The sequence below is a fragment of the Anolis sagrei genome, chromosome 4 (genome assembly GCF_037176765.1).
Source record: "Anolis sagrei isolate rAnoSag1 chromosome 4, rAnoSag1.mat, whole genome shotgun sequence".
NCBI lineage: Eukaryota > Metazoa > Chordata > Lepidosauria > Squamata > Dactyloidae > Anolis > Anolis sagrei.
The window spans coordinates 220,680,094-220,703,850 of NC_090024.1; the positions used below are offsets into that span (position 1 = coordinate 220,680,094).

Genomic DNA, 23,757 nt, shown 5'->3' on the forward strand with positions numbered 1-23,757 from the left:
TGGGAGGCACAAGTTTGCCCCTGCCTGATCTAGACACTGCATTCCTATTTATGCAGGCCAAAATCCCATTGGCTTTTTTAGCTGCCCCATGGCATGGCTTATGTTTAACTTGTTGTCCACGAGGACTCTAAGATCAGCTTAAGAGACTGAGGGGGAAAAGGAAGGGGCCTGAGGCTGTAAGGAATTATTATTATTATTATTATTATTATTATTATTATTATTATTATCTTTATTTGTACCCCGCTAGCATCTCCCGAAGGACTTGATGCGGCTTACAAAGGCCAAGGCCTCAAAACACAACATAATGATACAAAAACCGAAATCAAATTAAAACAATTAAAGCAATATTAAACAACAAGCAATAAGCAATACACCAAGACACAATAAAACTGGGCCGGGCCAGAGTAATGGGTACAGAATTAAAAGTGCTGATGTGACAGGTGATATGTAAGGATTATAGGGCAAGTGCAGTGTGCAGTGCTCAGCAATCTCAATCCTACTAAAGTGCTTTTGGGACTTATTATGGAGTTTTCCTATTCTGGGAAGGCACATCGGAACAGCCAGGTCTTCAAGTTCTTTCTAAAGACTGCCAATGTAGGGGCGTGTCTAAGATCTTTGGTAAGGGTGTTCCAGAGTCGGGGGGCCACCATAGAAAAGGCCCTGTCTCGCGTCCCCATCAAACACGCCTGCAACGCAGGCAGAATCACGAGCAGGGCCTCTCCGGATGAGCGCAGTGAGTGCGTGGGTTCGTAAACGGAGATGCGGTCATGCAGGTAGGATGGCCCCAAACCGTTTAGGGCTTTGTAGGTAAGCACCTGCACCTTAAACTGGGCTCGGAAAATAAACGGCAGCCAGTGGAGTTCCTTAAACAGGAGGGTTGACCTCTCTCTGTAAGGAGCACCAGTTAACATCCTGGCCGCTGCCCATTGGACCAGTTGGAATTTCTGAGCCGTTTTCAAGGGCAGCCCCACGTAGAGCGCATTACAGTAGTCCAATCTAGAGGTGACCAAGGCATGGATCACTCCGGACAGATCAGCCTTCGCGAGGTAAGGAATGGTGGGAGTTGCAGTCCAAAACACCTGGAGGGCCCAAGCTTGCCCCTGCCTGGTGCAGCTGCCCCCTTATACACCTTATATACAATTTCACAAACAATATGGATAATAATTGCGTGCAGTATCTTGTGTACAGCCCACACAAGAACAACACTGGTCTTTGGATCCATTCTAGATTGAGTCTTGACAGCAAGAAGAACCGGCATCCGAGGACGGATTGGCAATAGCACACCCTTCCGCTTGGCTCCAGAGCTGTAAATCCCACCTCCTGCAAGGCATGCCGGGAGTTGTAGGATTCTGAGCTGCCGCGTGGAGGCAGGCGATAAGCCCTGAAGTTGAGGAGTTGCGTCACTTCCGGGAAGTGCACTTCAAACTTGCTGGGAAACGTAGTTATTTTGAGAGCGGCGAGCGAGAAGGAGAGAGGGCAGATAGGAGTGGGATCATATTGGGAAAGCTTATATATATTAATGATGATGTTAAGTGTTGTTATTAATGATATTTTATTTATTCATCATGGCAGAAGCTAATTGAGAATACAGTTGTAATGTATAAAGAAACCACAAAGTTAAAAACTTGGCATTATACTAAATTTACAATGTATTTTTGAAAGCTTTCATGGCTGGAATCACTAGGTTGTAGGTTTTTGGGGCTATATGGCCATGTTCTAGAAGCATTCTCTCCTGACGTTTCACCCACATCTATGGTAAGTATCCTCAGAGGTTGTGAGGACCTCACAACCTCTGAGGATGCTTGCCATAGATGCAGGCCAAACGTCATAGCATCATAGAATCAAAGAGTTGGAAGAGACCTCGTGGGCCATCCAGTCCAACCCCCTGCCAAGAAGCAGGAATATTGCATTCAAATCACCCCTGACAGATGGCCATCCAGCCTCTGTTTAAAAGCTTCCAAAGAAGGAGCCAACACCACACTCCGGGGCAGAGAGTTCCACTACTGAACGGCTCTCACAGTCAGGAAGTTCTTCCTCGTGTTCAGATGGAATCTCCTCTCTTGTAGTTTGAAGCCATTGTTCCGCGTCCTAGTCTCCAAGAAAGCAGAAAACAAGCTTGCTCCCTCCTCCCTGTGGCTTCCTCTCACATATTTATACATAGCTATCATATCTCCTCTCAGCCTTCTCTTCTTCAGGCTAAACATGCCCAGCTCCTTAAGCTGCTCCTCATAGGGCTTGTTCTCCAGACCCTTGATCATTTTAGTCGCCCTCCTCTTGACACATTCCAGCTTGTCAGAATAAGAGAATTCTTCTAGAACATGGCCATATAGCCCGAAAAACCTACAACAACCCATTTCCTTTGACTAGAAGCTGGCCACTTCGAGTGCCTTTGGTATCGCTGTGGCAAGGTCCTCCATTGTGCATGTGGCAGGGCTCAGATCATATTGTAGTAAGTCGGTGGTTTTCAACCTGTGGGTCCCCAGGTGTATTGGCCTACAACTCCCAGAAATCCCAGCCAGTTTACCAGCTGTTAGGATTTCTGGGAGTTGAAGGCCAAAACATCTGGGGACCCATAGGTTGAAAACCACTGTAGTAAGTGGTCTGTGGTTTGCCCTTCTCTACATTCGCATGTCGTGAACTCCACTTGGTAGCACTATCTCTTAAGATTGGCTCCTTATCTCGTACCAAAATGCAGTTAGTTCAGCACCTTCCAACTCGCCCAGTATCCTGTGTGCCCAGGGGGTGGAAGGGATCTTCTCATTTGGTATTGGCCACTGATTGAGATTCCAAGTTTTAGCCTGCCACTTTTGGATTCTAGCTTGCTGAGATGTTCCTGCGAGTATCTCTAGATCTTAGAAAAATATTTTTTTGATTTATGATGTTGTCCTATTGCAGTGGTTCTCAACCTGGGGTCCCCAGATGTTTTTTGGTAAACTGGCTGGGATTCCTGGGAGTTGTAGGTCAAAACACCTGGGGACCCACAGGTTGAGAACCATTGTCCTATTGCCTGATATTTGAACAGAGGATGTCAATGCCTTGGTCCTTTCATTACAGGCTGCTACTTCCCACCGGATGACAGGTGATGTAATACAGACTAAACAGTATAATTTCTCCAGCGGGGTAGATGTAGGCATACTGTGATAATGCGGCATGTCTCATTAAGAGCCACATCCACTGTTTTAACATAGTGAGATGTATTCCACACTGGGCATGCATACTCAGCATCAGAGTAGCAAAACACAAGGGCTGATGTCTTCACTGTATCTGGTTGTGACCCCCAGGTTGTGCCAGTCAATTTTCGTATGATACTATTTCTGGCACCCACTTTTTGCTTGATATTTTTAAAGTTTATATTGATGTTATCTATGTGTTGTTTTGATTTGTTTTGTTGCTCACTTTGGCATTGAATGTTTGCTGTTTTTTTCTTTTCTTTTCTGGAAGCTGCTGGGGAGATAGGGCAGGTTACAAATACATTATTATTATTATTATTATTATTATTATTATTATCATTATTATTATTATTATTTCCGTGCCTTTTTTGATCATTTTGTTTTGTACTTTATTGTATTTTAACATGTTGGAAGCCACTTTGGCTCCCTTTGTGGGAGAAAAGCAGGATATAATTAAAGATTCATTATTGTTGTTATTTGATACACAACAAGATTGGCACACAGCAAATAACATAACTGCTGGCTTTTGTATTCAATCACACATTGGACACTCCTCAAGTGTCTAGGACTGTGTGAGGTATCGGCGAATAATGTGTGCAGAGCCGAGTAGGGTGGCCTTTTGCAGCTGACAAGATGGTAATTTTGTCAGCGGTGATTGTTTTTAAGCACAGGCCAAGGCCTTTCAGCACTGCACCCAGTGTGCTGATCACCACTGGGACCATTATTATTATTTATATTTCTCATTATGTTCTGTTCTGTTTATCATTTGTCTTAATTTCTAAAGTATTATGTGGTTATTGTTATTTTGTATGGCTTTGCCTTGTCGTAAGCCATTCAGAGTCCCCTACAGGAGAGGGGCTGGATATAAATAAAGATATTATTATTATTATTGATAGAATCATAGAGTTGGAAGAGACCTCGTGGGCCATCCAGTCCAACCCCCTGCCAAGAAGCAGGAATGTTGCATTCAAATCACCCCTGACAGATGGCCATCTAGCCTCTGTTTAAAAACCTCCAAAGAAGGAGCCTCTACCACACTCCGGCGCAGAGATTTCCACTGCTGAATGGCTCTTACAGTTAGGAAGTTCTTCCTCACGTTCAGGTGGAATCTCCTTTCCTGTAGTTTGAAACCATTGTTCCGCGTCCTAGTCTCCAAGGAAGCAGAAAACAAGCTTGCTCCCTCCTCCCTGTGGCTTCCTCTCACATATTTATACATGGCTATCATATCCCCTCTCAGCCTTCTCTTCCTCAGGCTAAACATGCCCAGCTCCTTAACCCGCTCCTCATAGGGCTTGTTCTCCAGACCCTTGATCATTTTAGTCGCCCTCCTCTGGACACATTCCAGCTTGTCAATATCTCTCTTGAATTGTGGTGCCCAGAATTGGACACAATATTCCAGGTGTGGCCTAACCAAAGCAGAATAGAGGGGTAGCATGACTTCCCTAGATCCAGACACTATGCTCCTATTGATGCAGGCCAAAATCCCATTGGCTTTTTTTTTGCCGGTACATCACATTGTTGGCTCATGTTTAACTTGTTGTCCACGAGGACTCCAAGATCTTTTTCACACATACTGCTAAGCGGCTGAGGGGGAAAAAGAAAGGGCCTGAGGCTGTGAGGATTGGTTGTAGTTGAAGTCCAAACACCTGGAAGGCCCAAGTTCGCCCATGCTTGGTCTGTATAAATAGCAAGTGGAGTAGGGCCCCGCCCCTTACGCCGCCGCGCCTGCGTCACTTCCTCCCCCGGCCGGAGCTGGCCCCGCTCTCATTCTCTTTAGTGTTTGCCCTGTGCCTGCCTCCGCCGCCGCCACTCGCTCGCCTCCCCTCCCGCCCTGGACCCCTCCCCGCCCGCCCTGCCCGGAGCCTCCGATGGACTGAGCCGCCCGCCGCCCACACGAGCCGGCCCGGGAGCCGCAGCCCAGAAGAAGCACCAGGTGAGGGAAGGGAGGGAAGAGGCTGGGACGCCCCCCTCCCGTGGCCTCCCCTCGCAGCCCTTCGGGGGAGAAGGAAGAGCAGGAGGAGGAGGAGGAGACCGCGGTTGGGCCTAAGCCCAGGAGGAGGAGGAGGAGGGGTCTGGCGGAGGCTCCTCTCCTCTCCTCTGGTTGAAGGCCGGCCGGTGGGGGCGCCCGACTGCGGAGGAAGACCCCTTCCCCGGGGAACTCCAGCTTCCCGATTATAAATGGCCCCCACGAGAGGCCGAGAGAGTGACACCTTGACTTTTCAGATGGTGAAAGGTTCCCCCCTCCCCATGAGAGGGGGAGACACCCACGAGGGCCTTCCACACAGCCATATAACCCAGAATATCAAGGCAGATAATCCACAATGTCTATTTGGAACTGAGTTATCTGAGGGTCCTTCCGCACAGCCATATAACCCAGAATATCAAGGCAGATAATCCACAATATCTGGTTGGAACTGGGTTATCTGAGAGCCCTTCCACACAGCCATACAACCCAGAATATCAAGGCAGATAATCCACAATATCTGCTTGGAACTGGGTTATTTTAGGGCCCTTCCACACAGCCATATAACTCAGAATATCAAGGCAGATAATCCACAACATCTAGTTTGAATTGGGTTATTAGAAGGCCCTTCCACACAGCCATATAACTCGGAATATCAAGGCAGATAATCCACAATATATGTTTGAATCTGGGTTATTAGAAGGCCCTTCCACACAGCTATATAACTCAGAATATCAAGGCAGATAATCCACAATATCTGCTTGGAACTGGGTTATTTTAGGGCCCTTCCACACAGCCATATAACTCAGAATATCAAGGCAGATAATGCACAATATCTGTTTGTTACTGGGTTAACTGAGGGCCCTTCCACCCAGCCATATAACTCAGAATATCAAGGCAGATAATCCCCAATATCTATTTGGAACTGGGTTATCTCAGGTCCCTTCCACACAGCCATATAACTCAGAATATCAAGGTAGATAATCCACAACATCTAGTTTGAATTGGGTTATCTGAGGGACCTTCCACATAGCCATATAACCCAGAAAATCAAGGCAGATAATTTGCAATATCTGGTTGGAATTGGGTTATCTGAGGGCCCTTCCACACAGCCATATAACCCAGAAAATCAAGGCAGATAATCCACAATACCTATTTGGAACTGGGTTATCTGAGGGCCTTTCCACACAGCCATATAACCCAGAAAATCAAGGCAGATAATCCACAATGCCTATTTGGAACTGGGTTATCTGAGGGCCCTTCCACACAGCCATATAGCCCAGGATATCAAGGCAGAAAATCCCGCAATATCTGCTTTTAACTAGAGCCCCTTCCACACAGCTGAATAAAAACCCACATTATCTGCTTTGAATTGGATTGTATAAGTGTGAACTCAGATAACCCAGTTCTAGAGCAAATATTGTGGGATTTTCTGTCTTGATATTCTGACTGTGGGCCCTTCCACACAGCCCTATATCCCAGAATATCAAGGCAGAAAATCCCACAATATCTGCTTTGAATTGGGTTATTGGAGTCCACACAGATAATGTGAGATTTTCAGCCTTGATATTCTGGGATATAGAACTGTGTGGAAGGGGCCCTAGGGCCTCTTCCACACAGCTGTATAAAATCTACATTGAACTGAATTATATGGTAGTCTGGACTCGGGGCCCTTCCATACAGCCCTATATCCCACAATATCAAGGCAGGAAATCCCACATTATCTGAGTGTGGACTCAGATCACCCGGTTCAAAGCAGATATTGTGGGATTTTCTGCCTTGATATTCTGGGTTATGTAGCTTTGTGGAAGGCCTCCTAGCCTGTGTGCAGGGAGCCACCCTCATGAGTGTCTCAACGTCTAATGTGGGATTTTATTCAGCTGTGTGGAAGGGGGCTTGGCTTAATGTGCAGAATGTTGTTCCAAGAATACGGTGTATGAAACTACCTTCCTACGAAACGTAAACGGGTCCTTGTGTTTGGGCGTGTTGTCTCGTGTGTACATATGCAGGTGTTTCAAAATCTCAGGTCAAAATTACCCTTCCACACAGCTGTATAAAATTCACAGTGAACTTGTTGATATGGCTCAGGCCCCTGGCACTCAGCTGAACAAAATCCCACATTTTCTGCTTTGAACTGGATTATTTGGTAGATATCCCAGTTCAAAGCAGATATTGTGGGATATTCTACCTTGATATTCTGGGTTATATGGCTGTGTGGAAGGGCCCAATGACACTTCTGGCCCCAAGGATTTCAGATCAGGAATACTCCATCTATACAAGGGAAATTTATTTTCTGTTGCCTGTTTGACCTTCTTCTCTACACCTCTCAATTTCTTCTGGGTTTGCAGCTCGCACATCTGTCGCTCCTCATTGCCTCCTCCTCTATAGGCCCTTCCACATAGTCATATAAACCAGAATATCAAGGCAGAAAATCCCACAATATATGCTTTGAACTGGATTATCTGAGTCCACACTGCCATATATTCCTGTTCAAAGCAGATAATGTGGAATTTTATTCAGCTGTGTGGAAGGGGCCTATATCTTCTTTTTTGTGGATTTCCCAGAGACATCTGTGGTTTGGCAGATATGGGGCACAGAGAGACTTATGGTTTGATCCAGGCAGGATTGCTGTTGTGTTATGCATCTGAGGGATAACACTGGTTTACATTATGCTACCAAACTGATTCAGGATGCATCTATGCCAGCCATGGGTAAACTTGGGCCCTCAGGGCATTTTGGACTTCAACTCCTAACAGCTGGTATATGATCTATGCTGTAGAATTCATGTAAAATGCTGTAGAATCAAGGGGGACTGTACTTTTTTTCAAGATCTTTAGCCTTCCATGTCCAAGTGCCAAATTATAATCCCCGTGATTCCATAGCACTGATTTATGGCTGTTAAAGTGGTGTGTAATTGCATTAATTTTACAGTGTAGTGTAGATGCACCCTTAGTCTCGGAGGTGCTGAAAGATCACTTTTCATACTGTTACGTTCCTAGTAATTGAGCATCTCTCTGTGCACGAAAGTACAAAGGGGTGTAACAGTAGGAAAGTAGCTACGCCACTGGAGAAAATGCAATTATTAGGCTCACTTAGAATCAGCAACATTTCAGAGGAAGGAACTGAGCAAACCACCTCTGAGTATTAGGGATTTGTAATGGGGTTGAGGCCTATGGTTTTAAGGAAGAGTATGAACTAATGTTGTACAACAGACTACAGTGCCTATTTGTGTACAACTCATAACCTGCCTTTCTTGATCAGTTGATGCTATTCAGCCCATTTATGTTTGTCACTACTGATGATCGGTGTGTTACTGCTATGTGCAGGCCTTTGCCGGATTTCCTGATGTTCTTATAATACCCATGCAAGGCAGATACTAGTATTTCACTTGACTTAAGCTGACAGTTTGATATACAGGCACAGATTTTCTTCTTTCCCTGATGTAGAAAATAAGACTACGTTACAGACGAAATTCTGTCTGCTAAATCGCATATTCTCACGTTAGACTTCTAACCCAGATTTGCTTTCTCCAGGATGGCTTTGGGAAAACACTGGCAAGTTTCACTAAGTCAGAAAAAGCCCTTTTGTGCTTTCACTTACACACACAGGGCTTTCATCTCATAACGGAGTAATGAATGACTTAATTGCTCTAATGGCTTAATATTTTTCCACTGTACATGCCCACAAACCTAATTGGGCTCATGCCATTTAACTTTAGCAATATAAGTAAGTCTTTTTGTGTTTAACTTTTTTTTCTTTGCAGTCTGGAACCAGAGTTACTTTTGAAATGTAAATAGTTTTATATATGTATCTTTGGATTTAGATTTGACAGTGTAATTGATGGTTGCTTCCAGGCTTTGTTGTGCTTGAGATTATTGTTTTGTTCCTTCAAGTCATTTCTAGCATGACAACCCTAAGGGGATTGCTTGACAAGATTCGTTCAGGAAGGGGTTTGCTCATGTCTTCCTCTGGGGCTGAGAAGTTGTGACTTGCCTAAGATCACCTAGTGCATTTCTGTGGTTGAGCAAAGGATCAAACATTGGTGTCCCAGTATCCAAGTGCAATATGCAAACCATTAACACCAGACAAGCTCTCTCCATGCTTAGAATAGACTTATTGAAGCCAAAGATGCTAAATTAAGCCTTGTTGACTTTGCAACTAAGACTGACTTCATTTAGTCCTCTATGTGGAAAACAAAAATTTCTTGCAACAAATTCCAGAACTTGCTCCTTCTCTATATTTTACTTCTTTTAGGTTTGGTGTAACAATCAATTTATTCTTCTAATATTTTAGTTGAAATTTACATGATACAAGAAGTCATGGATCATCAGTTTTACATTGCACAGACATGACAGATATTGTGTTGAACGAACTAGTAGTCAAGAAACCAGTGTGATGGTTGCTATATTTAAACAGGCATTCTTGTCCAGAATAGCACTGTATTTCTTAAAGAATCCTATATGGCATGATGCAAACAAATGCAAAAATTAGACTCTGAACAAATGTATCAAAGTTATTTGTCTAACTGATTACTACAGTTTGCACTTATGCGATAAAGTTTTCTGTTATATATTAAAACTTTTAAATTCCCAGTACACACTCTACTCTGATGGGCTCTTATACTTGTACCTTCTGCAGTTATTATTTGAAATAGAAATCAAACTCTTGTACTAAGTTGCAGCATATCATTGGCAAATGTAATGTTACAGATATTCATAAGCTATCCTGGACCTTATTCAATGTTTTGTTATCAGACCTTTATGTCTGATAAGACGTTCTGTCAGACTAAATCTGCAGTTGTAAGCAAGTTTCTTAGATAACGATTCCATTGAATGTCCTGTGGATATGAGTAAATGTATATCAGTTGGACTGTAAAAAAAGCCATTGTGGTGTAATGATTTAAGTTTTGGACTATGACTCTGGAGACGAGGGGCCCTTCCACACAGCCCAATATCCCAGAATATCAGGCAGGAAATCTCACATGATCTGAGTATGGGCTTAGATAACCCATTTCAGAGCAGATATTATGGGATTTTCTGCCTTGATATTCTGGGATATAGGGATGTGTGGAAGGGCCCGAGGTTTCGAATCCCCATTTGGTCATGGAAACCCATCGGATGATCTTGGAAAAGTTACATTCCCTCAATCCCAGAGGAAGGCAAATGCAAACTTCCAAACAGATCTTGCCAAGAAAACTCTGCGAGAAGCTTAAGGTCACCCGATGTCAGCAACAACTTGTAGTCATCCAACAACAATAAAAGCAACTTTGTTTTCATAAAAAGGAGTGGGGGAAGTAGTTTCTAACTAATCCAGTCTTGGAATAAATTCTTAAGTTATATGCTTAACAGAAATGAAGGTTCAATGTGACAGTTCTGTGGTATCAGTAATGAGTTACAAAATGTGTGATGATCTGATTAGATTTACGGTTAGTAGAGTTTTCACTGTTACAGCAATAAAAAGTCATGGTGAGCAGATCATCTGAGAATAACACATAGCCAGAATATTATGCATAGGCAGTATTATGTAATACCTAACAGGTTTCTGCTCATTTGTGAATAGACCATTGAAAACCATTATCTCTGGAGTGATGATATGCTAACTGTGATTGATTTTCATGCATTCAAAGGACTACTTGGAGATGTGGTCAGGCCTTGACAACCCTGACTAAGCAATAATTTCACTTTTTTTGTTAGTTCAACCACTAAAGCAAACCAAGAACATTTTAACATGTCACTTAAACCAGGAAGAAACTGACAAAACCACCTCTGAGTATTCTTTGCCTAAGAAAATCCTATGAAATTCTTAGGGTTGCCAAAAATAGGCAGGAACTATTCAACCAAAGAAGTGGCATAAATGCCCCAAACCTGTTTGAATAAAATATTTTTGCCACTGAAAGTACAACAAAGAAGGAGCCAAACTATCCTTCCTTGGGAGAGAATTCAGATCTAGGTTGTGGCCACTGTGAGGTCCCTCTCTTGTGTCCCTACCAAACATGACTCCAAGGAAGATTTTGAACTGTGCTTGGAAACAGATGGGTCACTGGTGAAACTGTTTCAGCAGCTTTTAGTTTATTATTCTGGTCTGCCTTTCATGTCTGAACATTTTACTAAGGTAAACCCATATAGATGGGGATATAATAACCTAAACCATCAACATCTTTAAAAATGGATTAAGTGCAAACACACTCCTGAATGTCCAGATTCCAGAATCTTGTGGTACACCATATAGGTCTGAACCTAAGTTTTCAATGGATGTGTAATTCCATCCAGCACATAAAGATAATCTCTGCTCCTTATTCACTAGTAGCTATAAGAATAGTTTCTGTCCCTGCTGTTCTTCTGCATGTCGAAACTATGAGTGAATTTTGAGGAATGTAAGAGAGTTCCAGGGGAACAAAAACTGAAGTGAAATTGTATTTCAGGATATTTCTGCTTAAAGTGAATATGGTGGAATTGGACAGGAAAGAAACGTTTCATCATGAGCACTTTCTTTTTTGTGTATAGCATGGCATCAACATCACCAACATTGTGACAAATCAGACATGGCCTCATTCATGAATACTATTCCTGACCATATGTGTGATAGTTCATGTCAGTTAGCCTTTATTTGTTTAAGACCTTTGTCTTTCAACCTAGCCTGTAATATGGGACCTATTTCATTTTTTATTTTCCATTTGTCACCAAAATTATGACAAATCAGACAAGGCCTAGTGCATGAACACTACTCCTAAGTGTATGAATTGTGTGTGTGATAGTTCATTTCAGTTAGTCTTTATTTGTTTGAAACTCTGGTCTTTAAACCTAGTCTGTAATATGGGACCTATTTCATTTCTTATTTTCTACATCTTAGCTGTTGGTACTGCTGGGAAGGCAGACCTTGAGGTATAACACCCTAAAACATTGCTTTGATCTGTTCTGAATGATCTTACTTCATATTTATTTTGTTGTAGGCTTGGCCTGCCTTATGTTGGATAGTAATTCCTTAGATTTTTTTTAATCCACACATTGATGCTCTTAAAACATAATGTTGGAGGCCTTGAAATAGCAGGAGGTTTTTTCGTTTGTTTGTTTGTTTCCGCTGATGCAAGAAAAGAAGCATTGCTACAGGTGACTTCACAATCACAAATCAATGTTTAAATTGGCAGTGTCCTTTAAAATATACTTACGTTGCTATAATAGCAATTGGCAGACCACATTCTTTCCATTTCAAGTGTTCTGCAAGTAAACATGAAAGCCAGAGAGATTGGGACAGAATGTGGATTGGGTTCTTTTCTATTTCTTAAAATTACTGAATGCAACCCATCAGGAAATCTCAAATACAAGTTCTGCAGACATTAGGAGATTCAGCTATGTATTCTCACAGTTGTCTCAAAATATGCCTTGCTGTTTGTATCTGCAGGTCTTGTGAACTTTGGTAGAAATGTGCTCACTTCACTGATTCTCTAGTTTCAAGCTGTTTGAACACCAAGCCAACTCTTCTTCTGTAAATCAATAATGCTCAACCTTTTTAGAGCCCACCATTAAGATCACCCTGCAACAAGGGACTACTGTAGTGTACTTGTTGCTCTCTTTCTTTTTGATAGATCTTTGTTTTTAAAAAAATCCAGGGAGGAGAAAACACAATATCACTACTATGTTGGATTCACACCACATATGCTGAAGACAAATAAGTGAAATTCAGCTGTTTCAATGTTAATTTTTGCAATTGTCTTGACATACCACCTTTATCCTAATCTATAGAGACACCAGATCTAATCTGATCTTGAAAGCTAAACAGGGTCAACCGTGGTTAGTACTTGCACAGGAGACCACTAACAACTGTCAGGCTACATTTCAGGTGAATGAACTGGCAAAGTCATCTTGACTATTCCTTGCCTAAGAAAACCCTATGAAATTCATGGGGTCACCATAAGTGACTTGAAGGCATACACATGTAACAATGTTTGCCATTAAACCTTCCCTGATTCCTCCTAACACCCCATCTTTCCTCTTTTAATGTGATACTACACTAGTTTGTGTGATATCTCAGATGTGAATTGCTTTGCATAGTTCAAATTATTCCAAATCAGATGTGATACCTTTGGTGATATGAGAAACAACATTGCTCTGCAGCCACCAGGAATTCTGTAGTACTTGGTAGATTCTATGAGAATGTATCCAGGACCCCATAAAGTACACATTAGACCTGAAAATCCAGTCTTGGGAAAAATTCTTGAGCTCTATACTGAACAAATATGAAAGTTGTCATAGTGCAACAATAGTGCTGCTGTATCAGTAATAGGTTGCAAAAATATGTGATGGATTTAGGATTTAGATTTAGGGCTAGTAGAATGATTACAAATGGAATACTTTTTTAATGTTCTCATTAGTGCTTCTTAGCTTGTGGCATATTTTAATAAATGTTCTGTGCAGTGTGTTTTTCTCAAAACTACATAGTATCAGAAGTTGCATATTCTATAAGTAGGTTTCTCTGTCTTTTGTCTGCTTTTAATTATATGGTTGAAATTATGGCTATTATGTAAATTTGTATTAAGTAAAATAAGGAATTTACTTGCATCAAGGTAGGGGAAATCTTGGTTATCACAAACCCCAGTCTTTTTGTTAATTACCTGTATTTACTTGAGTCTAATGCGCCATCATTTCTAATGCTGGCCTCAATTGTCAAAACCCTGAAACCAAAAAAAAGTATTTGCTGCCAAATGGAATGCACAGCGGTAAAAAGTGTGTTCTTTGTAATTTGGCCAAAAAAGGTGTGCATTACTGTTACTACCTACCTGTTTAGAAATTCTTCATTATTAACAATTATGTTAGACCACCAAAGCTTCCAGTAATGGAAAATAAAACCTTGGGATGCATCGATGCCATAGAATGAACACACTTTAACTTCCTTGGTTCACTGCTATGGAATCTTGGTGGCTGTAGTTTGACAAGAATCATAGAATTGGAAGAGACCCATTGTTCCGCGTCCTAGTCTCCATGGCAGCAGAAAACAAGCTTGCTCCCTCTCCCAATGACTTCCCCTCACATATTTATATATGGCCATCATGTTGCCTCACAGCCTTCTCTTCTGCAGGCTAAGCCTGCCCAACTTTTTAAGCCACTCCTCATAGGACATTTTTTTCCAGACCCTTGGTCATTTTAGTCACTTTCCTCTGGATACATTCCAGCTTGTCAACATCTCCCTTGAATAGCGGTGCCCAGAATTGGACACAGTGTGATTCCAGGTGTGGTTTAACCAAGGCAGAATAGAGAGGTAGTACAACTTCCCTGGATTTAGACACTATAGTCCTATTGATGCAGGCCAAAATCCCATTAGCAATCTAACCAACTCAAGGGAATTAGACATTATGCCTCTACCTTTCAGTGAAGTCTAATGTCAGCAACAGTTCCTGTCCCCAATTTACTGTGTTAGGGAAATGTTCTAGAATTTTTTGCAGGGCTTTTTTTTTTCCAGTCTGCCTAACAGGGAACCACAAAGCATGTGTATGTTCCCTTTTTCACTAAATGGTCTGGAGCATTTCTGTATAGAAATAGTTCTATTCCCCTTGACTCACATTTAGAAAGGAATGAGTTACATAAATTACAAACATAATTGTGTTATGCACTTCAAAACATAAATGTTAAATATTCAGATAGCAACAAAATTATTACTGAAATTTTAATGGTATCTTAATATTTTAAAGCCATTTTAGATCATTCAGTTGGTGGCTAGTGAAAGGCATAGAGCAGTGTGGACTTCTGAAAGTATTAGTTAGCTCAATATTTAAGGGTGAGAACATGTGACTCCAGATGTTGCTGAACTGCATCTCCCATTACCCCTTACTGCCATCTATGTAGGCAAGGCTAATAACATTGAGAAGGATACATGATTTAGAGACAAGAGAATGCCCCCCCCCCCCTTGTTTTGCCTGTCATCACAGTGTAACTGCTCCTGTGGTTGTGCATTTTCTGCTTGTTCTTGCTAGATCATAGTTGTCACCTGTTTGCAGCCTTGAAGTAGTGTTTTTAAAAGAGTTGAGATCTCTTAAAGTGATAATCATTTTTATATTATAGCAATCTGCTAAAGCTATAAACAGTTCTCTCCAAAACACCAGTTCAGCATGTATTAAAAGTAGTGCACACAGTGCTGTCTATATTAGGGGGGTGCTATCTTAACAGGGATTATGCTTGCCTATTTAAGACTGACAGCTGGTTTCTGACTTGACCCCTCTTTGAAAAACCGTATTTTATGCAAGTGAACATGCAACACCTGTATGTATGTACAGCACCTGTGTGTACTCTGTTTGCCTGAGGGAAAATTAATTCTTTCTGAAGTGCAGGAAACCTTTTCCAAGTAAAGGGGAAGTTGCCATTGTAGCACCAAGCATCAGCTGCATGAGATTGAGGGAGGTAGGGAAAAATTTCTAATATAATTTTACTTGAGTTTTATAACAGTCAGTACACATTCCCCAAGCAATAGCGACAACTGCTAGAGCTTTACCAATGATTGAACTTTGCATGATCAGAAGTAAAAATAGAATTTTTCACTGTCACTGATATTGTATTAGTCTCTTCAACCTGAGTCCACAGTTTGAAGACCAAAGCCTTAATGCCCTCAGATTATTTTTACATTATCAACCAAGATATTTAAAGTGATTGTGAAGGTGGGGGTGGTTCTCCCATTTTGGAACAATTTAAAATGTAGTGTGCGCGCTAAAATCAGGACAGTAAATAAAGAGCAGCACTCAAAAACAGGAGAATTGTGTTTGATTTTGATTTTATTTTACACTGTTTATTTTATGTATTTTGTTGTGGTGTAATTTTTCTGTTTTGTGTCTAATTATGCTGTATTGTTTCTGGGCTCGGCCTCATGTTAGCTGCCCTGAGTCCCCTTTGGGGAGATGAAGGCGGTGTATATATAAAGTTTATTATTATTATCATTGTATTCCAGACAAGAATCAATCAGCGTCAGCTAACACCTCCCAACAAAGGATCCCCCTAAGTTGCAACCAGTCAGGCTTTGAAGCTGCGAGACCATTAAATGCTAATCAAGGTGACCCATTGCAACATTTACACTTGCCTAGAACAGACAAGAGTTCTTTCTCCCATCCTGGACATTCCACAGATACATAAACTTCACCTGCCTAGTTTCTAACAGACCTCACAACCTCTGAGGGTGCTTGCCATATATGTGGGCAAAGCATCAGGAGAGAATGCTTCTGGAGCATGGCCATACAGCCAGGAAAACTCAACAACCCAGCTGAAAATGTTTCTATTAAAACTAGAAAGTACTGTCCTACTATTTCTCAGTACACTTCATCCCTTTTTCCCCTGGTAGCTGTGCTGTACTTCTGAAGCTTTCTGGTTGTTACTTATCCTGTCTTCTTCACGTATTTATTGTGAGGTGTGGCATAACCTTGCTGCTGCTTTTCTATGAAACCCCACCTATGTGTTGGCATTGTGGAGGGAAAAGCTTTCTCCCTAATATATCTGGTACTGCAGATCTGTATGATCAAATAAGGATTTGTTTGGGTGGTGTTCCATTACATTGAGTTCCAGTTATAAAAAGAACATAGAGTAGAATGGTCTTTAAGTTCCGGCCTTTAAAGTAAAAGAAGTTTTCCTTGTCATTAATTCGCTGTATTTCAGCAATGTGCAAACTGTCATTAATTCACTGTATTTCAACAATGTGCCTGCTGTCACAAAAATGATGACAAGAATGGAAACTAGAGAGGGGAGAGTGCAGCCTGTGGGTACCTGTCCTTGTCTTTGACATTAGTTAGCTGATTGGTTCTTAAAGTGCACAAGAGAAAAATAGTCAATTTACCAAATACAGTAAAAAAAAGCACCCTATAATAAATGCTTTAGATCACTGTAAAAACACTGTTGTGTGATTATCACAAATATTTGCATTATTCATGAATACACTTTTAAAAAGATGAGACATTTTCATCAGAAGTGTAATGGGAGTCCCCTTTTAATTCAGTCCTAATTTAGACGATACTAGATATGCATACTACATGATGCAGCTACAGTTACATCAGGATAGACTACTGCAATGCACTGTATGTGGAGTTGCCTTTGAGGACTGTTCGAAAGATTCAAATAGTCCAACGAGAGGCAGCCAGGTTAATAACTGGGGCGGCATACAGGGAGCACACAACTTCCATGCTACATCAGCTCCACTGGCTGCCTGTATACTCCCGGGTACAATTCAGAGTACTGGTTTTGGCCTATAAAGCCCTAAACGGCCTCAGCCCAGTTTACCTGTCTGAATGCATCTCCCTTTATGAACCACCACAAAGACTTAAGATCTTCTGGGGAGGCCCTGCTCTCGGTCCCGCCAGCGTCAGAGATGTGTTTGGCAGAGACGAGAGACAGGGCCTTCTCAGTGATTGTCCCCTGGCTATGAAACTCCTTTTCTGACAGCATTAGATCAACCCCCTTCAGAAGGATGGTGAAGACCTGGCTGTGGGACCAAGCCTTTGGGGCAGTGCAATGAGGCAAAATGGTGTCCTTAATCAACTTTTAATGTGAATATAAGTTATTTTAATGTTCGTGTATATTTCTGGTTCTATGTCCCGGCATTGAATTTTTGTAATATACATGTTGTGCTCTGCCCTGAGTCCCCTGCAGGGTGAATAGGGCAGAATATAAATGTTTCAAATGAATGAATGTAGGGCTGTCACCACACTTAAACTGTATTGTCAGCCCTTGCATGTAAAGTTTTGACACACTAGGAATCCACAGTCCATTTCATACTGATAGTGTGAAATGCCGCACTGTTACATAAGATACCCAATCCTACACATGATACTTGTGTACGTAGAACACTTGACAGGTAAGTTTCTTTAAATCCCTGAAGTCTCATTTAAATTGAACTGTGCTTAGGGAAGCGGAACACATCAGCTTTTAATCACACTCAGTCTTGTGAAAGTGCATAGGAAGTTGTAAAACCTCAAATCAGAACAGAACTCTCTTTCCTTAGATGGAGAAACTGGTAGTAGTTATGTTGGTTGAGGGATTCTGAGAGCAATAGTCCAGAACAGGGGTTCTCAATTTGTTTAAGTTGTGGAGTCCTTTTTGAAGCAAAATTTTCTTGGGGAGCCCTAAAAATGTATATATATCATATTATATAATATACTAGCTGTACCCCGCCACACATTGCTGTGGCCAACCTTCCCTCCTTCTTTCCCTCCTTCCTTCACTCCCTCTTTCCTTCCTTCCCGTCTTTCCTTCTCTTCTTCCTTCCTTCTCTATCTCTTTCCTTCCTTCCCCCTTTCTCTTCTGCTGTCTCTCTTTTTTCCCCTCTCTCTTTCCTTCTTTCCTTCGCTCCCTCTTTCTCTACATCTTCCCCCTTCCTTCGCTCCTTCTTTCCTTCCTTCTTTCCCTGTTTTCTTCTCTCCTTCCTTCCTTCTCTAACTTTCCTTCCTTCCCCCTTCTTCTTTCCCTCCCTCTTTCTCTCCTTTCTTCCTTCTCTACCTCTTTTCTTCATTCTTTCTCTCATTCCTTCTTTCTTTCTTTCTTTCTTTCTTTCCCTCCCTCTGTCTTTTCTTTCTTTCTTTCTTTTTTCTCCCCTTCTCTCCCTCTTTCTTCCCTTTTTTCTGTATTGTCATTTAGCTTTTCATCATTTAGCTTTTTGGGGCTTTTAAGTCCCTTCTGCTGTGTTTTTCAGTGGTTTTTATGGGCGAAGGACATACATTGGGTTGTTAGGTGTATTGTGTCCAAATTTGGTGTCAATTCCCCCAGTGGTTTTTGAGTTCTGTTAATCCCACCAACGAACGTTACATTTTTATTTATATTGATTATGTATATGTAACAGGCATGGGCAATTTTTTTACTAATATAAACTTAACAGCATTTCAGTGGAAGACCTCAGGGGCCATCCAGTCTAACCCTGTTTTTCCATGCAGGAAAAACGCAATAATAGCACCCCCTGAGCTGTGGGGGGGAAATAGAGTTTTGGAAGCAAGCAAGGTGAGAAAAAATACTTCTGGTGACAAGGGAGGTGTGATGAGGGGAAGGAGCACGAAAGAGGAGGGAAAGGTTGGAGGAGGAGGAGGAAACCATGGAGCCCCACAGTATGCTTTACACTCCACGGAGCACAAATTACGAACCACTGGTCTAGAAAATTATATTTATACACTGTGTTTAAAAGTCAAAAGGAAGCGGAATGTATTTTGTGAACGTGTGTTCTGGCAATACATTAGTACCTTATATATGTGGACGACTTGTTTGAACCTGAAACTAGTATGCTGGCATTATGTGTGCCTACAAATGGTGGTGTTGGCAGGATGGACCACATAGACTATTATTGCTTACAAATAACATTGAGATACAGTTAAGAAAGCGCAACTGTCAAAATGAAACACAGTTAAAACACACTTACATGACTTGCTTTGGAAATATGGAAACAAAACTCCCTGTTCTCTCCCTTCAGGATCAACTGCTTGCTAGCTCGGAAGAGCAAGTGTCAAATATTGTCAATTAATCATCTCAAAAATGTATGGAATAGTGAAATGCTCCAAAGCAGCATTTTTGGAAGTACAGTGGCTTATTTGCAGCTAACACTTCTGAAAAAGTAAGCATTTCTTTGTCTTTCAAAGCATATATGGTGAACAGTTTCACCAAATGAGATGTTTTTCATTGCTCCTGACATAGAAATGAATAAGAGTCTTGTGGAATAGTGAAAGATTTTCCAAACTTCTCGTGGCATTTTTCTAACTGTACCTTTTCTTCATTTTTGTTTTGTTGTAGGCAGTCTGCAACATAAAAATAATCCCCTGGAACTAAAGCCAAAGTACACTGTCCCTGGATCACCAAAAGGTACAGAAAGGTTTATTGGATTTTTATTACTGTTAGATATTTTGAAATGGCTTTCGTTACGGAAGCTTTAATGTACATTGAGTTCTTCAGCTTTCTATTTAGGAAGCCTCCGTAGTGTTTCTGTTCTTGCCAGCACTAAGTGTTAGTACTTGGTTAAAAGCTGCTGAATTTTCAAAGCCAACAATTTCACTTACTGATTCCAGTCAGTGTGCAGCTGATTCCCCTGCTGCCCACTAATATTTGTTTTAACTGCTCATGGCTCGTGTTTTCAGAAGCTTCCATTTAATTTCTGCATGTTTTCTTCTTGTACTGTCCTCAGGTACTTCACAAGCCTCTCCTTTAGCATGGACCTAATGACTGTGGTACAGGATCCCATACGGCTCTTGTCATTAAAAATTATTCTGAGAGAGTTCTGGTGTTTTTTTTCTCAAATAGATACTTATGTGTAAATAGACATGCATAATCATGTATAAGCCAGGAACTTAGTAGCTAACATTATGGATTTTGAAATGACTCAGAGATAAGTTGAGGGTCATTCCGCAAAGAAGGAAAAGTGCCAGTGCTGCCTTGGAGCCAGATGTCCATTGTTGCAGTCACTACCATTTTGTTCAAAATGCAAAATGTTAGCTGTTTAATACTCCCTATTATTTTTACTTTTGTCTTTGCTGCTGTTTATTGCAGGATGGGCTAAGCTCTTTAACTTCTGGGCTGCTCAAAATGGGGGAGGGGGGAGCTTTGTCAGTTTTCTTTAGCTTATATGTGAGTATATATGGTAGATGGATATAATATTGGCTAATTTTCAGAAGCTATGGAAATTTACGAAGAGACCACTATCCCCCATGACCTTTTCGCAAGCAAACTAATCAAATGTGGGCTAGGCAATGCTACTATTAGGTGGGTCTGTAATTGGTTAAGCAACTGAACCCACAGGGTGCCCACTATTTATTCTACTTCATCCTGGAAAGAAGTGACTAGTGGAGTGCCAAAGGGTTCAGTCCTGGGGCCAGTACTGTTCAATATCTTTATTAATGACTTGAATGAAGGTTTAGAGGGCATGCTTATCAAGTCTGCAGATGACACCAAATTAGGAGGAATAGCTAATATTCCAGAGGACAGGGTCAGAATTCAGAATGACCGTAACAGATTACAGAGCTGTTTCAAAACTAACAAAATGAATTTCCACAAGGACAAATGCAAGATACTACACTTAAGCAGAAAAAATGGCTGAAGCCTGGCTCTACAACAGTCCATGTGAAAAAGATCTTGGAGTCTTCATGGACAACAAGTTGAACATGAGCCAACAGTGTGATGCAGCAGCTTAAAAAGCCAATGGGATTTTGAGCTGCATCAATAGCAGTATAGTGTCTAGATTGGGGGAAGTCATGATACCTCTCTATTCTGCTTTGGTTGGACTTCGCCTGGAATACTGTGCCCAATTCTGGGCACCACAGTTCAAAAGAGGTATTGACAAGCTGAAAGGTATCCAGAGGAGGGTGACTAAAATGATCAAAGTTCTGGGGACCATGCACTGTGAAGATCAACTTAAAGAACCGGGCATATTAAGCCTGCAGAAGAGACCGTTGAGAGGAGACATGATAGCCATCCTAGGTATTCAAACACATCTCCCTTTATGAGCCAGTTAGAACAGTAAGATCTGCCAGGGAGGTCCTGTTCCCTGTCCCGCCACCTTCGCAGGTGCAATTGGTGCGGATGAGAGACAGGGCCTTCTCAGTGGTGGCCCCTTGGGTGTGGAACTCCCTCCCCAGTGAGATTAGATTGGCCCCCTCCCTCCTAGTGTTTAGGAACAGCTTAAGACCTTGCTATTCAAGCAGGCATTCAGTGAATGACAAAAATATGGAGGACAACCCGGGATTGATGCAAGATCTAAATGTTTTATGTTGTGTGTGTGATTGTTGTATAGTTTTATAGTTTTAATAGTCCTAATCTATTGGCATATATTGTTGCTTTGATATGTGATGTTTTTATACATGTGAGGCATTGAAAAAAGCGGTATATAAATGCAATAAATAAATATAGAACTTAGGGGATCAAAGAAGATTCCACCTGAACATAAGCAAGAGCTATTCAGCAGTGGATCCCTCTGCCTCGGAGTGTGGTGGAAGCTCCTTCCTGGGAAGCTTTTAAACCAGTGGTTCTCAACCTGTGAGTCCCCAGGTGTTTTAGCCTACAACTCCCAGAAATCCTAGCCAGTTTACCAGCTGTTAGGATTTCTGGGCGTTGACAGCCAAAACATCTGGGGACCCACAGGCTGAGAACCACTGTTTTAAACAGAGGCTGGATGGCCATCTGTCAGAGGTACATTTATTATGCTTTTTCTGCATGGCAGAGGGTTGGACTAGATGGCTCATGTGGCCTCTTCCAATTCTGTTATTCTATGAAATGTACCTCTTGTTTAAAAAATTGAAATATTGAGGCAGTGTTTGCTCAAACAGATAAAAGCATCATGGTTATATTTTTAGTGTACTTACCTTGATATATCTTTAGTGACTGTACACACTACATTCAGTTGACAAACCACTTTTTGTCTTATGCCTATACCTCGGTGACTCAGTGCTCTTCATATTGCAGTGAGTCATTGTAAACAGATTTTTTGAGGAAAAACATCAATTGAATGTCAAAATAATAGAATGTCTCCAGGTTTTCTACAAGGGGCAGCTGTGAATTGGAGGGGGTACATGCGCAATCAAGGTATAGAACATTTTATAGAACTGTTGAATATCTCTGTACTTTCCTTGCTTTGATAAGAACAACAGCTTTACTCAGTGACATTTCATATTTAATGGAAATTATGACATTCCGCAGTTGACCATAAAATCAGCATGGCTAACTCAAGAGAACTGTAGATAACATTATGGTGATTTATGTTTTTCCATGAATTAGAACTTGGCTCCACATGATGAATTATATAGGAATCAGGCAAGAATTAACCCTTGGATGATAATGGTCTGTTCTTGACAGTGACGTCCCTAATCTATTATGAAAAAAAATGAATGTAGCCCTTGCCGCTCTACCTCTAAATCTTTCAAATGAAACCTTTGACAAAAAATGTCACAGGTTTTAGAGATTTCTCTGTCATGCCTGTGTGTGTTTGTATTTTATGTGGCACCAGATGTGAATAGAAGAGAGGTTTGCAACATGGAAGTATAAAAATATAGTCTTATCCAAAATCAGAATGGTTTCCTTTCTGACTCTGTATACTAGTTGATTGTGCCTTTCTCTCCAGCATTTCCTCCCACTATTTGCATGTGAAGCATGTGGTATTTCATTTGCTATAAGATTAGCATATAGCACAATATGACTGAGCTACCACTGTGCCACACACCCCCACCTCTGACTTTTGGTCCTTTTTCTAAACATATTTCTCTTTATTTCAGATAGCCATTATAATTTACAGAAAGCATTAATTCCGAGATTGACATCTCAAAAAATAGTGTTGTGAATAAAAACTTCCTAATACTGAGTAACTAACAAAGAGAAGTATTTAAGAAGATCATGGAAATCCATCTTTATAATTTCATCACAAGACTTTTATTGGGTGCATGTGCACTGTAGAATTAATGCAGTTTGACCATACTGTGACACAAGGTTATAGAATCCTAGGAGTTGTAGTTTTACAAGGCTTTTAGCCTTCTCTGCCAAAGGGTGCTGCTGCTTCACCAAACTAACGCTCCTAGGATTTCATAGCATTAGCCATGACAGATAAGGTGATGTCAAACTGCAGTAATTCTACAATGTAGATGCATTCAGTGGCTACTTCATCATTAAAAGCTATGACATCAGAAAACGTTGTCTGTGGTGC

General features: G+C 41.3%; 1 protein-coding gene across 5 annotated transcripts in view; it reads left to right on the forward strand.

Annotated features, from left to right (window-relative positions):
* The first annotated feature begins 4,924 nt into the window (after window positions 1-4,924).
* Window positions 4,925-23,757, forward strand: part of STAU1 (staufen double-stranded RNA binding protein 1) — a 48,064-nt gene continuing 29,231 nt past the window's right edge. For 3 of the 5 annotated variants that reach the window (XM_067468185.1, XM_067468186.1, XM_067468187.1), the window contains exons 1-2: window positions 4,925-5,103; window positions 19,869-19,937. The gene's annotated coding sequence lies outside the window, so the exon portion shown is untranslated. Of the gene's footprint in view, window positions 5,104-19,551; window positions 19,693-19,868; window positions 19,938-23,757 lie in introns of all 5 variants that reach the window. The other 2 variants (XM_060772138.2, XM_060772139.2) reach the window with 2 other exon arrangements.